We start from the raw sequence: 16,338 nt of genomic DNA, 5'->3' as shown, positions 1-16,338 counted from the left end.
AGGAAATACATTTATTCTTTGTAATAAAAATGTTTAGACTCAGGCAAAAATGTGTTTATTTCAATGACCTTTTCCAACATTCCAGTAGGAAAATTCAGACCAAAAAGCCTCAATTAAAATTATTCGTTTCATTTGTTGTGTTTCTTTGTTTTTGTTTTGGGGTTGTGTTTTTTCGGTTCTTTTTGTAATTGAAAGCCTCAATTTCGGTGGTGTTTCCAAGAAGACTTTGTTACAAGGTTTTGTTTCCTGAAATGAATGAATAAAGGAGTCATAATCAGATTGTTGGAACTCAAAGACTGCCAAAACATCCCACATTTGGCACAATTAGGCTTTTATTTGTTAACCACTTGTATTTTCCTTAAGACCCAGATAGACACCACAGGGCAGACTGATGCCAGCCAAAACCAGTAAAATCAAATCATGTTTAGTGAATTGCTGTTATAGGCAATCATATTTCAAGATTTTGATGAGAACCGTGGGGGAAAAGCATTGAGAAAACACTTTTTACCTCTGTTAGTATTCTTCTTCTTGTTGACTGTTGACAACCATATGCTGGTCTGCATCACCAGCAGTGTGGCCAGCAGATCAAGGGAGAGGATTCTCCTCTCCTATTCCGCTCTTGTGAAAGCCCCCTCCCCCAGTACTGTTGGGGGTTCTCAGCATAAGAAGGATGTGGGGCTGTTGGAGCAAGTCCAGAGGAGGCCACAAAGACCATCCAAGGGCTGGAGCACCTCTGCTATGGAGACAGGCTGAGAGAGTTGGGCTTGTTCAGCCTGGAGAAGGCTCAGGGGAGACCTTAGAGAAGCTTCCAGTGCATAAAGGGGCCGGCAAGAAAGCTGGAGAGGAGCTTTTGTCAAGGGCAGGTAGGGGTAAGACAAGGGGGAATGGCTTTAAACTGACAGAGGGGAGATTTAGATTAGGTATTAGGAAGAAGTTCTTCCCTGTGAGGGTGGTGAGGCCCTGGCACAGGTTGCCCAGAGAAGCTGTGGCTGCCCCATCCCTGGCAGTGTTGAAAGCCAGGTTGGATGGGGCTTAGAGCAACCTGCTCTAGTGGAAGGTGTCCCTGCCCATGGCAGGGGGTTGGAACTAGATGAACTTTAAGGTCCCTTCTAACACAAACCATTCTGTGATTCTATGATTCTATGACTGTATTTGTTCATGTCAATGCACAGAAATGAGAAAAAGAATCCAGACTTATTTAAATATCCTTTAAATGTTCTTATCTCTTGGTTTTCATCTTCACCTCCATTTAGAGGTTCCATGTAACCAACACATCAGAAGAGGTTTTTTAATGAATCTTCCTGTGAATACATTACTTCAGAATTATAGAATTGTTTGGGTTGGAAGGGACCTTTAAAGGTCATATATTTCCAATCCGCATGCAGTAAGCAGGGACACCTTTAACTAGATCAGGTTGCTCAGAGCCATGTCCAACCTGACCTTGAATGTTTCGAGTGCTATGCCATCTTCTCTTACTGTTCTACAACACACAAGGAGAATTTAACTGATCATGCTTTTGACAATTGGTCATTTCAAGTGCACTAGTTATAATTTCCCTTTTCAGCAAGATTTTTCCCTAAAAGCACTGTATGCTTGGCAGCACTATTATAAAACTTTTATCTCTTGTGGATCTAATGCTGCTGTTGGTATTGGAGCTTCATCTGCTTGCACAGGCAGAATTCACCTATGCGGCTGTCCATGAGGTGATGCCATTTTGCCCCGCTGAGGGTGCAGTGCATGGCTGTAAAAGAATGTAAATTCTTCTTGATCTTACAGAATTTAAACACTGTGGAATGCATTAAGCTGTTTCAGAGATTAATCAAAGTGAGGAGAAGAGACACACACTCAATCCCCTGTCCCAAATGGCAATTCTTAATTATCTTCTCTTTGGTTTTGCAAATCTGGGAAAAAAAAAAAAGCTTAAGAATATTGCACAGGACAAAACTATATAGTTTGTGGAGCACTGCCAGAAATTCCTTCCTTCAGAAGCCAGTTGTGAACGTAAACCACTGGCAGAAAGCTCATTTCTAGCAATAACAGCTATGTCATGTTTCCTGGAACATAGGCAATGTGGAGTATCATAGGAAAAGGAAAATAAACACCGGTTCACTTTCTGAATCACCAGTCATAAATTCTCACTGAGGAAAAAAAAACACACACACCACTCAAAGAAAGTTAATACAGTACCAGAAGAGTTTTCTGACCCCCATAACTGATGCATCAAGTGGTGCAAATATCCCCTTTTCCAGGTTGGGATAAACCTACAGCGCTGAGCAATTAGAATAAAACAAAGACAAATCACATCCTCTTCACTTTCTGAAGTGCGACATGTTTTAAAGCCAGTCGTTTAATGTTTTCTCTGATTTTTAAACTCAGATCTTACCACTCTAATGCTGTCTTTTTTCTTTTTCTCTTTTTTAATTTTTTCCTTTTTTTAGGTCATCTGCCTTTGCAGAAAGATGGCAAATCGCATGAAGTCCCATAACGGTGCCTCCTCTGGTGGCTAAACTTTCATCTTTCATTTAATGTCTTTAAAAGTATTAGAAATTGATCCTGAGCTGGTGAAAACATAGCACAGCAGAAACAATGCTGATCTATGCTATCAAAGACTCTAAAACCATGACGACCATGTCACATCTCCCACTGCCTGTAGTGCTGGGGGTAGAACCAAGGTGTCTGGCCCCTGAGCTGTGTAGGTAGCTGGTACCAAGAGCCTTGTGGTTCAGACTTCAGTGATTCAGGCTTCAGTCTCGTGCTCTGCATTAGAAATTGTTCTGGGGATGCGTTGCATCAAGTTATTTCTGCTGTGTAAGACTCCCATGGAGATTTCTGTCCTGGTGAATAGAAGGATTGCCAAGTTGGAAACTTTGCTGGACCAACAGGGATCAGCACAAGGATCATTCTGGCTCCCCAGTTCAGTCATGGTTTCGTCCTGCCCTAGTCAGAGCAAGCCAGGCAATGTAAACCTGGACAATTACATAGTGAAATAGACCTCCAAAACTCTCACTTGGCTTACGCTATTAAAGAGAAAAAACTCAGAATGAGGAATTCCCTAAAAAGAGTTCTATGTGGAGGGTTTACTGGGGATATTACTGTAACCTGAAGCTTGGCATCTTTATCTGGTACATGCATAACTGAACCCCAAGAGCCCTGTTTGGAACCTGTAGCTGACAAAATGCGGAGATGTGGGGAGGTTCTGTTGCTTTTGACATCTGACGCCCTCTGAAGACGTTCCAGCAGGCTGAAGGAGTTGTGGAGGCTGATCTTTATCTCCTTCTTCAGGCAGTCCCATGGGATGGCTCTCCAGTAAGATGGCAAAAGATCAGTATCTATGTGCTTGAGAGAGACAAATTGTTAGTCTCAGCATGAGCAACAATAGAGGCTTTGAGGACATGAGTGACCAACTGCACCGAAGCATTCCTTACCGCACACTTACCTTCATTATATCCCTGCTAATCACCCCTCTGCCTTTCAGCAGTGAAATGTTATCGCCCTTCAGCAAGGCATCAAACTAGGGCTGCAGAGGGATTGCTAACACCAACCTGCCCTTTTCATCAACATGAAAGGCAAAAGAGAAAAAGCCTGTTCGGGGCTGCATTGCGCTGCTGGGAAAGGATGGGAAGCAGGCATTTCAGCTTTGTGAAGCAAGGCTGTGTGGACAGGTCAGGCTACACAAATCCTCTTCAAGAGCAGGCACAGGGCAGGTCAGATGTGTTGCCTCTCTGTCTCCTGTCAGTCACTGTTTCTCAGGACTTTTAGTCCTTTTCTCCTGTCTTTGTTATTTATTGTGCTTGCTGTAGCTTTGAAAAAGCACAGACATGTTCTGTCCTGCAGTTTTGTGGCTTTGGCAAAATGCTCCATCAAAACTGACTCCTAATGGGAAACTGGGCTTTTGGGTTCTGGTTTTATGACTTGTGAAATGCACCTACTTCCTGGGGAGAAGGGAGAATATGGGGGAAGTATTTTAACCTAACTGTAAGAGAGATACAAAATGGAACCATTTTGGTAGAGATGTACAGCAGCAGTGCCTCATGGGCTTTATTTTTCCTTGCTTCTGTTTTCTAATTGGCAAAGAAGGGCACTCAGAAATAGTATCTCTGTGAGAGTAGCTGGGGAAAAGAGCCCAACTCAGTTTAAGCAGCAGCTAAATAAATTCTGGAGCAAGATGGTTTGATGTGCACTATGTTTGTGTGACTATTCAGCTCCAAGCTCTTGGGTTTTTTTCACCCTTATGTAAACTGACTACATCTGAGTATCATATATACATACTATCACACATTAACTTCATTTGTATAAGCCTGTGATTCTCCCACGTTAACTTTTTGCTCTGGACCTTGATGGTATGCCCAATGATAATACCAACAACATCATTACCTATTCCTGCTTTGAGTGATAGGTTGGACTAGCAGTCTTCTGAGATCATTTCCAAACAGTATATCCTTATTTCTGTAGCTGTGCTAACTAGCATTTACCAGCTGTAAAGGAAGCCCAGGATGGCTTACTAAGATGGAAACATTGATAGTAGCAGAAATAACTAACCATTGCCTATGCTCAAGCATTTAAAATCATTAATTTATTATTTTATCATTCAAAATTTTACCAAATCAACTCTGCTGCTATTGCTATCTAAAGCCAAAATTGATTTTAATATCCCTACCCATTTTTACCATTTGGTCTTCTTCTCAGTTTACTGACCTATGCTCCTCTTGTCTGCTAACTATATTCTAAACCAGATCAACAACCAATGCAGACAAAAACCCTACAAAACCCCAAAGCCCAAACCAAAAACACTGCAATGTGCTTCATTTCTTGACATAAACACAAGTGAGGCTTATACATTTTTTAAATCATCACTGTTGGGACAAATTGCCATCTGCAGATTCCTTTCTCTATCAACAACGAAGGGAGTTTAAATATATAGGTTCTTCAAGACACACACATTTTAGAGGCTGAAGTTAAGAAGATGAATCCTATAATATGTATTTTCAATAAACTAAGGTACTTTGGTGGTTGAATCATGCCCAGGTTTTATCAAGACAAAGATCCAGAACTCTTATCTAATATTCTAATTTGAGTTTCCATGCCAGTTGGAGGTGAAACTGCTACAGCAAGCTAATCCATTTGCTGTGTGGGCCCAGCACCATAAAAACAACACTGAGAAAAGATTTTAAATCAATCTTAGAAATTAGCGTGAGACAAGGACCACTTCATACTTACTGCTTGCATGACCCCATCCTGATTTGGGAAGTAAGAGGTTTTAATAGTACGGGCACCGCCTATTTTAGCCAAGCTGGCCTCAGTGCTAGCCAGCAGCCCTATAAATATTTAATTAGTATAGGTGTAACCAATGGTACCTTCCCCTGGCCTACATCACTATTATGAAACAGTATTAATTGAAAGTTCACCCTCCAACCAGTATATCTAACAGATGTTCAATTTATTGCATGTAACTTTTTTCATGTAAAATCCCAAGGCATTGAATTCTCTCCTTGCTCGATTGTGTGCAGGTGAACAGTCTCACATCTGAAGGCAATGAGACTATACATTAAGGAATGGACTGTAAGCAAAACACAGTCAGCTCATGATTCACCCAGACAGACTCACCCTCCTCAGTTCTCACACTTCAGTGTTACAGAACAAGAGTCCCACTGTTTCGCATCCCCCCTAATTCTTTGGCTTTTCACTATTTACACTTCGCAGGATTTATTCCAAGGGTGGAGGTGGTGGTGTTGGGAGATGAAATTGCTCTGTTTTTCATGAACAGAAGTTTTCAATGGGTAATTTACTACTGTATAATTAAGCTTCAGATTTTGTTTTTACTTGGAAATGTTTTTAAAAGGAAGCCAACTATCTGGTCAGATTTGTGATGCGCAGTTGATGAGAAACAGAAACCCTAAACGCTGATCAGAAATCCAGAAATGGTTCAATAGAAAGAGGTCTCAGATCCTCTGGAAGAAGGTGAACAGAGGTTAGTATTCCCAGTAAACTTCCATCTGGTGGACGTATACAGCTGTTAAGAGACAGCTCTTGTTTTGAACAACATAAGGTTGCCTACTATAGGCAGGGGTCTGTCTCTGTAAGTCCCTTCATTCTGATGCAGAACCAAATTGTAAGAGGGTGAGATTCATGATGTGGTTATCTACAAAGAGGTTGAATTAATCACCCCGAGCTTCCTTTGCAATTCCTGGAGAGAGACAAGCTCCCTGGAGGAGCTCTCTCCCCAGAGGTCCAGAGAGAAATCAATGGTCCTGTCCTGGACACCTTCTTAAGAAAACCACATTCCATGTGCCACAGCTTTGGAACCCTGTAAGGTCAGTTCATATGATGACAGCTGGTTCATCCCATCTTCTGAGATGTATTTGAGCCTTGTGAAGGTACTCGTCTCCTGGAGGTGTCATTCTCTAATAAGCACAGGGAAGGACCGGATTACTACTTAGAGGTAACCTATTTAATTTGGCTGAAGTTCAGTAAGATGTATCCTACGCAGAAAGATGAAGCTGCTGATTCAGGAAGATACTTGAGCTCATGATTTCCAGCTTGGAAGGAATAACATAGCAGTCTTGTGAATGCATTATTCTGCTCTCCTTTCCCTCCCTACAGATCTTGCTGCTTGTTTTTTAGGTCTACTGTAAAGCCAACATACTGAAAGGTGTAGTTCCTTACTGTTCCAACAAAGTGACTGGAGAAAACCTAACAGACCAGATACTTTGTCATTTTCAAATCTTCATGAAGATGTCTCTTCCATTGGTTTTGGTCCCTTGTGAATTCCAGTTACACTCCTTCCATTCTATTTTGATGTTTTAATCAGACATTGTCATGGATAATCTCTTGGTTATTCAATGCAATCATCTTCAACAGAATTTTGTCTCCCATGAAGTGTCTTTCTCAAAGCAAATACGAGTTTGAGTTTCATATACCCTAGTTGCTAGGTAGAAAGCTCTAGTCTAGCTTATGGAGATTCCTACTTTTAGCATGCGAAACTAGCAATGAAGAAAAATCACCTTGAAAGCGGGTTATTCCATACTCATCTCATACAAAGCTATCTACAGCTCTTCGAAAACTGTAGCACTTGTAAATACAAGACTTCGTGAAGGTCAGGAAAAAAAAAAAAAAGAAAGAAAATTCCTAAGAAGCATAGACAAACACCCAAAAGGTAAGTCCATGAGGGGTAGTAAATATAATAGTATCAGCAAGTCACTAAACCTTTCATTTTCAAAACATGAATCACGATGATTTCTGCAATTCAACTTTTCTTAGCATTTTACTGCTGATGAATCTTAGAGACAGGCTGCTGGGCTACATGAGCCTCTTTTCTCCTGTATTTATTTCTGGAGTGTCTGCACAAGTCAGTGGTTTTGGTTAGCTGGGGTTAGGACTCCTTCACAATGGGAAGTCTTCCAATACATGTGTATTTTCTATGGGCTGCTTCTTGGAAGAGCCCATCAGAGACTCAACTGAGATCCAGGTTTTATTGGGTGAGTTATTGTAGAAGCAAAAAGTATCTGAAATCTGCCACCCTGTCTAAAAAGGCAAACAGTATGAAAGAAAGCACAGCTTTCTTTCAAAGAAAGAGACCTGCCCAAGATCAAAGAGACGTGCAGTGATAGAGGAACAACAGGATCCATGTCATGGGTCAGTGTCTCAGCTGGGCACACAATTACATAGGTTGAAAGAAGTCATTTGACCATAATATAGTCCAGTAGCACAGTGTCTGCTCACAAGACTTTATTTTTCCGAACATGGTAAACAGCCTGGCCTTTCCCTCCACCTTGGGCCTTTGCTAGGTACAAAAATAGCAAAGCAGGCCAGACATCTAGTTGGCAAAATGCTCATGTTCCTTACCAGGAAGCATGGGGCAGCCATTTGCTATGAGTCGTCACTGCAAGGATCCTCTTTCAGACAGTATGTCAGCACGAGGGTTTCAAGAGGCTCTCCTAGGCCACATCTCTTTCCTTGGTATCTGGATCTTGTTGATCCTGGCACACCACCTGGGAACAGGCAAGAGGCCAGCCTAACAGATTGGCATGTGTGCAGGCAGGGAAGGAAGCTGAGCATCTGGCTTTAAACACCAGGGCTCAGATTTCTCTCTGAGGGTGTTGACAGGAAAACGCATGCCGGAGCTCCACTGCTGCAAGGACTGCTAAGGGAGTAGGATGTCTCTGAGGGATTTGTTGAGACAATTTCACTTCTGAGATCTTTCCTTCCTGCCTTCTGATCATCACAGAGACATAAAAAAGTCCGAAAGAGCAAGTCCATCTCTTGAGACCCCATAGACTTGTCAATAGCAAAAGTCACTTCCACAAGCTCTAGAGGAGTTCAGATCTACCAAATCAATGTCACAAGCCTCAGCAAGTGTAATTCTGTGTGGCTGACACATTAAACTGGATCTTATTACTGGTAGATCCCATGCCACAACTTCACTTCAGCTGTAAGGTCAACAACTTGCCACCAATGAAAAACCCACCTGCAGCATCCTCCTTAAAACAGGGGCAGGACAAAGGAAAAGAAAAATATCCTAAGAAATAAGCAATTAACTGAGGTGAGGTAATGCGTTCAATGTACCCCTTATTTCCCTGACACCTTGTGCTGGATTTATCTTACCACCTTTAGCCAACTAAAGCCGGCATACAGTTTAAGCCAGTCCTTTTGGCTCCCTCCACACTCTGGGAAGACAAAAAGAGATCCACAGAGTTTGGATTCATCTTGCCTAAATACAGATGAGGCAAATCATCTCTCGGAGGTGCCTGTGCCCCTTGGCTACAGAGAGCTCAGATTTACCCTGGACCTATGGGATGACTGAGCCTAAGTAAGATGAATCCCACTCCATTATTACAATTCTCTTTTTCCAGGTACTGAAAAGTAATAACTTTCTCACAGCTTTTGGCAGAATTCAGCTTTGTTAAACAGTCTGAGACCTAGTGGCGAGAGAATTTAGTAGCAATTTATTATCTAGACATGGCTGTTGCAATAATTTTGCTCCTTACTGCTCTAAAAGGCTTTCCAGAGCTTCTAAGGAATGACAGAAAGGTTACTTATTTGCAAGGGCTTGGCTTCTGTAGAGGCAGCTGTTTAAATGACATCAGTATTACCAGTCACAAATTGAACCGTTTGCTGCCTGTATCACCAGAAAGGTGATGATGGTATCTCTTCTGACTTATTGAGAATTGATGGAGACAGAAATTGTGAGGCTAAGGGGAGGGTCCTTTACTATTATGAAAATTGCAGTGCTGTTTCCTCTAATGGGTTCATCTGTCTAGCAACTGTTCTGTGATGAGAACAGGTCTGGTAAGAACCCAAGTAATAAAAACTATTTGTAATGAGTTACTAACATTTTGGAGGGAAAGGAAAATATGTTTATCTGTCAATGGATTTATTTTTTTTTCCAAAAAATTCCAACACGAAGTGTTTTTCACTGGGAGAGAAGTTGACACGTAAACAAAGCCAAAAATATTCCATCCTGTGAATAGGAAAAAAAAAAAAAAAAGGTTGTCCGAAAATAAGTACAATTAATATTCTGGTGACATTTTTTAAATAGTAGAAAATCGGCATGTTTCACGTTAAACAAAAATTAATGTTGACAAGCATTTTGTTAGGTCTACTAAAAATTGTCACTGAAACAATTTCCTCCTAAATTTTAGACCAGTGCCCTCACCATAAGATCATCTTTTCCCTCAGGAATGAGCACGATAGGAAAGGCAAACAGCATCAGTAAAATTATTCAGAATGGTGTTGGCACAGCGACAGGACCTGTGGGCATTTTGTGGGTTTCAGAAGTGAGTCTAGATGGTCTTTGTGGTTTGCACACATACGTAAATCGGTGAGAGTCCACAAATCTGGCTTTTCCTTCTGGCTCTCCCAGACATTTTTGGTGTAATTTTGGATATGTTCGCATACACAATCTATTCCTCAGTTTCTCCATTGTTTGAGGGTCACTACACTACCTTTCTCATGCATCTGGGAAGTTTTATAGGCTCCTGAAGGTGGGGAGAACGACTAGACTTGATAGATCAAGGCTCAGTGAGGACCTGCATCCGTGGTCCGCATGAACAGGGAAAGCTGTGTATTAAACCCATATCTTATCAGTGTCTACAGCAAGAGACTGAACCAGACGTGCCTTCAGCTATACATGCAGGGACTCGAGGCAAAAGCATGCCATACTTAGTTTAAGTACAAGATAGATTGCCCCCCAAAGAGAGCCTTCTCCCCAGCTTTCCACAAAGCATCACTGGTTTTCATGAGATGTGATGCCCCAAGGAGAAAGGGTGGTGGACAGAGAAGAAAGCTGCTTAATATGCTAAGGCAAAGGAAATGGCGTGTAAATCAGATCTGTCATCCCTTTCCTGACCCACGCTGCAGTACATATTTCTGTCCAAAAGCGTGTTTATACTGGAAAACAGATACTTGTCCAGATTGCAAATATGTAAGTGAAAGCATAGGAAAGAGAGCCAACACTTCTTCGCATCAGACCCTGGTATCTGAATTATCATAGGTTTTATACCTGGGATATAAATACCTATATATGTAAGTACAAATACATATGCACACTTAATTGTGCAGTCACAGATGTGAGAAGATGGCTCAGAACACTGAGAAGATGGCTCTCCTGCTGCCAGACCCAGTTTGGTTTCAGTCCTGCACTTCAAATATCATGAACATCATGCAGATACCCCTCCAGAGTATTCACCCAGGCAGAGCCAGCTTGCAAAGAGCAAATTTAACTCCAGCACCCCATCATTGCCACTGTGAGCTGAGCTCTTTAAAAGATATCCAGGTGTCTGTACTCCACTGGTCACAGCAATTCTGCCATCTGGGTCCAGGCAAAGTCACTCTGGGGTCCCTGCTCTCGTCCATCAATGCTTTGAGTTGTGAGAGTTGTTATCCCAAGAATAGCACCAGGTCCAAGCTGGTTATAGACCTAACTTGAGTTAGAGGAGAGTGCCTGCTGTTTTCAGGCAGGGCCTAAACCCAAATTTACAAGTAGTCCCAGGGGTCTCAGTCCCATGTACATGAGGTCTGTGTATGATAAGAGAATCGGGGACCTAAACATAGGCTTGTCATTGAACACCAGCTGGCTTGGATGCATGGATTGGCTCAAACAAACTTTAAGCCAGTTCCTCTGGAGCAAAAGACAGGGTGTTAATGGACTGTTAGAGATAATGCTTACCAGCACTGGGTCTTCCAGGGGACAGATTGCTCCTGGAAGGTTGTCACAATGCTACTGCAGACAGAAAGGTTTCAGCTGAGGGATGTTTGCCACTACTTAGTTATACACCTTGTGCTTCCCTTGCCTAGGTCAAGCCGCACAGCACCTTCCAGCAAGGCTCCTTTGAAAGCAGGACTTCACAAACATGTGTGCCTTCCGTAAAACAATTGCTCTTACTTGGCACTTCTCCTATATCTGACAATGCCAAACACCAAAAAAGATTAAAATTAGAAGTAAAAACATGAAGAACAAGCCTGTGTGTGAGGGAGCCCAAAGAGAGAGCCAGCCGTGTGACTCCTGCTCAACGTGTGAACCTCGACACACATGCCTTGCTCGATTACTACATTTGCCTGCTGCAACTAACACATCAACAATGCTAAGCCCTTCCTGGCTGACAGAATGTTTTGTGATCCTCTTTTGGGCCCATCAAGCAGGGGCAATGGGTGGGGCAGAAAGGAGAGCTTCCATTTTCCAAGGGAGAAGGATCTGCCCATTGTAAAGCTCTAGAGACTGTAGACAGCCACAGTCAAGGATAAAGAGCTGTAGTCTGGAGGGAGTTCCTGCAGGACTGAACTCACACGCTGTAAAGCAGCAAGTGCTTAAGGCCAGACCCCATAAATCCACCAAATTAGATGCTGGTGACATTATAGACCCATTTTGTTAGTTTTTCCAGCTGAGCTGCAGACCACAGAAAATGATTTATACTCCAAGAGCTGGGATGGTGGGGGAAGGGAGAGCAGGATGAGGGAAAAGGGGCAAAGGGGAGTGACTCACAGTATTTATATTTCTAATCAATAATTCTCTTCAGGAAGAAAGAGAAAAAGAAAAGAGTAACTTGTTCTTGGTGTGGGGAAGATGAAAAGAATAAATTGGGGGTTATGGAGAACCAGAAAGAAAGAACTAAAAATCTTACTTCCAAGCTGCATCTGAAGGGGAGTGAGGCACCCGCTACCCTGGAAGAAGTAGAGAGAGCACAAGCTGTGGCAAGGGCAAAATAAAGAGGAAGAGAAAACATGGACCCAGACTTCACCACATGCATGGTACACCTGGCATAGAGGCTTGTAGGAATATTACACAGAGCTCTTTGGCCTTTGATATAGACTTAGCAGGAGAAAACCTCAAGGGTATGACCAAAATGCTTCTTCCTCAGATTGAAAACTAGGTATCACAGCCTTTGTAGTTGACATGAAGAGATGGAGGGGAACCAAACCACCTTGGCTTTAACTTGCCTTGAAACCAAATTGTATGTGAAAGTAAATGCTTGTCTGAGAAAAACTTCAGAAACCTGTCTGAATGTTCTTGCTTCTCACCATTTACCCAGGTTTTGATGGAAATTAACTGACATATAAACTATCATATATATAATATAAATATAAACTATACCTATTTAAATAAAAATATATAAACTAACAGAGGGGAGATTTAGATCAGATATTACGAAAACATTCTTCCCTGTGAGGGTGGTGAGGCCCTGGCACGGGTTGCCCAGAGAAGCTGTGACTGCACCATCCCTGGCAGTGTTCAAGGCCAGGGCTTGGAGCAACCTGGTCTAGTGGAAGGTGTCACTGCCCGTGGCAGGGGGTTGGAACTGAATGGTCTTTAAGGTCCCTTCCAACCCAAACCATTCTATAATTCTATGATAATGAAGACTTATCCAAAGGTCATCCACAGATGAGACTAAACTGAGTCATTGCCCATGCATGCTATCTGTTATGTGGTCAGAGATGTATATCCTACAAAAACAAGCGAGATGATCAGTCCTTCAGTGCCTGCACCACTCATTCCTGAAACAGTGACCTGCAGAGGGATAGTGTTAAGCAGTAGAAAGATCACTGAGCTGTGAGTCAGAAGTGGTTGCGTCTTTTACTGAGTGCTGCCAAGTAGGTTATTTAAACAACTCACTAAAATCTGGCACATTTTCTCCATCGAGTTTAGAAATTAAGGATGATCACAAATTTTCCCTTCAAGCTAGTCTGTGATAGAATTTGGGGGTGCTTATTTTAGCTAAATGAACTCTTACACTTTGCAGAAAGGATCTCTTTCTGTGATATGAAAACAAAAACAAACAAATAAGAAGGATAGAAAGGAATGTTTAATCTTGAAGAAAAACAATTTCAATCTTCATTTTTACCTAAGAAATAAAAATCTTTTGCTGTTAAATGACCAAAATTCTATTTTCTTCAAAATATTCTCTTCAAGAACAATGGAAACTTCCCACTGAGCTTTTCTGCTCCTTCAGCTCCTGTTTAAAGACCTAAACAGAAATCCCACACTACATTGAACATCAGTGGTACCTAAGTGCATTTCATCACCAAAGCTGATATCTTAAGTAGATCAAATACATCATACACTAAACATTTCTCTCCCCTGGATAATTCAACTGTAGAGATTTAAAGTGAGGTGAGTCAAAACCCACCCTCAGTTCTTGATCATGAGGACTACTGCTGACAGCAACAGTTCGAATTTACCGCTAACTGCTTTTCCCAAACTTCATAGTAACTGCTTGGCACAGCCTGTAAAAGTTGCCACAGCATTGGCATATTCTGATGGACTTCTCTAAGATAAGTAGATTGGCTGTATAGGATCTGGCTTGTATGGAATTAACATTCTCCATAGCAGCCCTCAGAATGCTGTGGTTTGCATTTGTAGCTAGAAGGTGTTGATAACACCCCAGTGTTTTGGCTAAGGCTAAGCAGCGCTCAAACAGCATCAAGACTGTCTCTCCAAGCCACCCACCAAAAGCCAGTAGGCTGGAGTGGACAAGAAGTTGGCAAGGGACACAGCTGGGACAGCTGACCCAAACTGACCAAAAGGATATTCCATACCATACGATGAGGTCAGCAATAAAAGTTATTTCCCCACCCTGTCCTGCTGAGGAGGGGGAGTGAGAGCGTGGCTTGGTGGGCACCTGCAGCCATCCAAGGTCAACTCACCATAGCGGTCATACATGGCCAATGTGCAATGAAATGTAAGCAGTGTAACCAGACCCTCACTACTGTATTAAAGTTCTGGGCTGTGTCTCCAAAAGGGATTAGGAGTTTAAAAGCTGTCCTTTCGACTCACCTTCTTGTTATCTAGTATTGCTTAGCATACTTGATCACAGTCTTAATCACTGCTTAATTTACTAGGATGTACCTAGAACAACTTTGGGGACAGTGTGGAATACATGGGTAAATCACCGTTTTTTCCCAAGCTACCTATTAAATTCTACCCCAACAAAACTATCCTCACTGTCATTGTATATTCGTTACTTTCAAGCTCTAAACATCTTTGTTAGATTTGTTTTTATGGAAAGAATTCCTGCTCACCCTCCAATCCCTCTTTTTTATCCACCTGTTGCTGAAGGGGTTTATCTGACCACATATAGATTCCTGCAACATAAATGTTGCTATCTAGACAATGTTCCTATATGGATTAAGACTGATATTTGAGGGGAGCATTTCATCTCCTTCAAAAGTGATCATTCTTTCCACTGACTATAAAGAGAACTAGGGGTAACTAGCTTAGTTACCTAAAATGTGATGACACTGATCTTACTCATTGCATTTTCTTTCTCACCATCTGAAATACACAGTGTTGAATTTGTGATTTCTATCAGTCTAGTACCTAGCCATTCAAATCAGAATAGGACACTATATATGGAAAGAAAATGTTATTTTTCAGACAGAAAAAAAGAGTCTTGTTACCTTCCCATTTTACCAGGAAAACAGAAACATGAGACAAGCAACTTTTTTCCCTATGAGAAAGTTTGTGGAAAAGATAGGAGATATATCTAATTCAGATTAGGAGAAATATAATTGGAAAAGGAGGTTCAAGTTGAAATGTCAATGTTTTAGTCAAAAGATGGACAACACACAGGAGATAGGGGTGAACATTTATGGGGAAAAACCAGCTCTCTTTCACCCTAAGTTCAAAATAAGAACTGTAGGAAAGTTTCCGTAAGAAAGAAGTCTGGGACATTTGGCTTTAAACTGAAAAATAATAGATTTAGATTAGATATTAGGAAGAAGTTCTTCCCTGTCAGGGTAGTAAGGCACTGAAAGAGGTTGCCCAGAGAAGTTAGGGGTGCCCCATCCATGAAAGTGTTCAAGGCCAGGTTGGATGGGGCTTTGAACAACCTGTTCTAGTGAAAGGTGTTCTTGCCCATGGCAGGGGGGTTTGAAACTAGGTAAGCTTTAAGGTCCCTTCCAACCCATTCTATGCTTCTATGCTTTCATGGAGTTATAGCATTTTTGTGTCCCAGACAAGTTCTATATAAATAAAACCTTCTCCAGGTTATTGCAACAGTGCTGCTCCAATTATTACTGTTTAGCCTGGACTTCCTGCTAATGACAGAGTTTTGATGAACATTTAAGGGGGGATTAAATTCCTCTAACTTTAAACTCAGGTGCTTATAGATAAGATACTTAGTGCAGATTCCCTTAATAACCTACAAAGACAAATAAGCAATGAGTAATGAGCATGTCTCTTCTCATCCAGTTCCTATTCCTATTTTAGGATGGGATAGGCTGCATTAGTGGACTCTACTTCATCAACATGGAAGAAAATGGGTATATCAGTGCAGATGTGGATGTCTTTATTTAATCAGATAAATTTCATGGTAGAAGCCTGCTCTTCACAGTTGCACACAGGCAAGATGTACTTAAGACCATCATATGATATACACAAAGAAATGGAACAAGACGACATGAGCAGACCAAAGTCAGAAATCACACAGCTACCACCTTTGCTCATGAAGTTCTGATAACCACATATAAAGCTTTGAAACTTAGATATTGTCCTTCTGGCAGTAAGGGAACGTACTTTAATAATGAGGGAGAAAATATAGCTGAAACAAGATTTAAAACGTTTTCTTTTCTTGACTGTCATTTTGACATGTGAAGAAAAGAGAACAAAATTAAAAGGAAAGGAAAATCATTTCTCCTCTGCTTTTTGTAAATATCTGATTGGAACATTTTGACCTGATTTGAAAGATTTTGACAAGCTTGTGTTGTGATATGAGTGTCAGATTGCCCACCAATGCCAACCCATACAAGGAAGTAGGCAGGATCCTGCATTTGAAATGGCTTTGGGTACAAATAAGGGCTGTGTTCTGCAAGTAGTCCAGAGTCAATGGGACATTTGGAAATCAAGGA

At 41.6% G+C, this 16,338-nt stretch overlaps 1 long non-coding RNA gene across 1 annotated transcript; it reads left to right on the top strand.

The window, feature by feature from the left end:
- The first annotated feature begins 736 nt into the window (after nt 1–736).
- On the top strand, nt 737–15,257 carry LOC115614804. The gene is made up of 2 exons (XR_003993860.1): nt 737–920; nt 15,200–15,257. It is a non-coding gene; the product is annotated as an uncharacterized LOC115614804 (long non-coding RNA).
- The last annotated feature ends 1,081 nt before the right edge of the window (nt 15,258–16,338 follow it).

The sequence above is a fragment of the Strigops habroptila genome, chromosome 1 (assembly GCF_004027225.2).
Source record: "Strigops habroptila isolate Jane chromosome 1, bStrHab1.2.pri, whole genome shotgun sequence".
NCBI lineage: Eukaryota > Metazoa > Chordata > Aves > Psittaciformes > Psittacidae > Strigops > Strigops habroptila.
Note: the sequence above shows the minus strand (reverse complement) of the source record. Positions and strands in the feature narration are given on the sequence as shown.